The sequence below is a fragment of the Triticum aestivum genome, chromosome 2A (assembly GCF_018294505.1).
Source record: "Triticum aestivum cultivar Chinese Spring chromosome 2A, IWGSC CS RefSeq v2.1, whole genome shotgun sequence".
In the NCBI taxonomy this organism is placed as follows: Eukaryota; Viridiplantae; Streptophyta; class Magnoliopsida; order Poales; family Poaceae; genus Triticum; species Triticum aestivum.
The window spans coordinates 53,767,092-53,767,420 of NC_057797.1; positions in this window are offsets into that span (position 1 = coordinate 53,767,092).

The window sequence follows — 329 nt, forward strand, 5'->3', positions numbered from 1 at the left end:
TTTTTTCAAACTTAGGCTTGTGCTGGACTGCAGCTAAGTCTCTAAGTGAGAGAACTTAGGCGAGTGCTGGACTGCAGCTAAGCCCCCCGAGTGGGAGGATCGCTCTCCACTCGGTAGGATTTTTTCAAACTTAGGCGAGTGCTGGACTGCAGCTAAGTCTCTAAGTGAGAGAACTTAGGCGAGTGCTGGACTGCAGCTAAGCCCCCCGAGTGGGAGGATCGCTCTCCACTCAGTAGGATTTTTTCAAACTTAGGCAAAACGGATTCACAGCTAAGTCCCCCACTGGGGGATTTCGTATGTAAACAAAAGTGACAACAATTAATGGAACA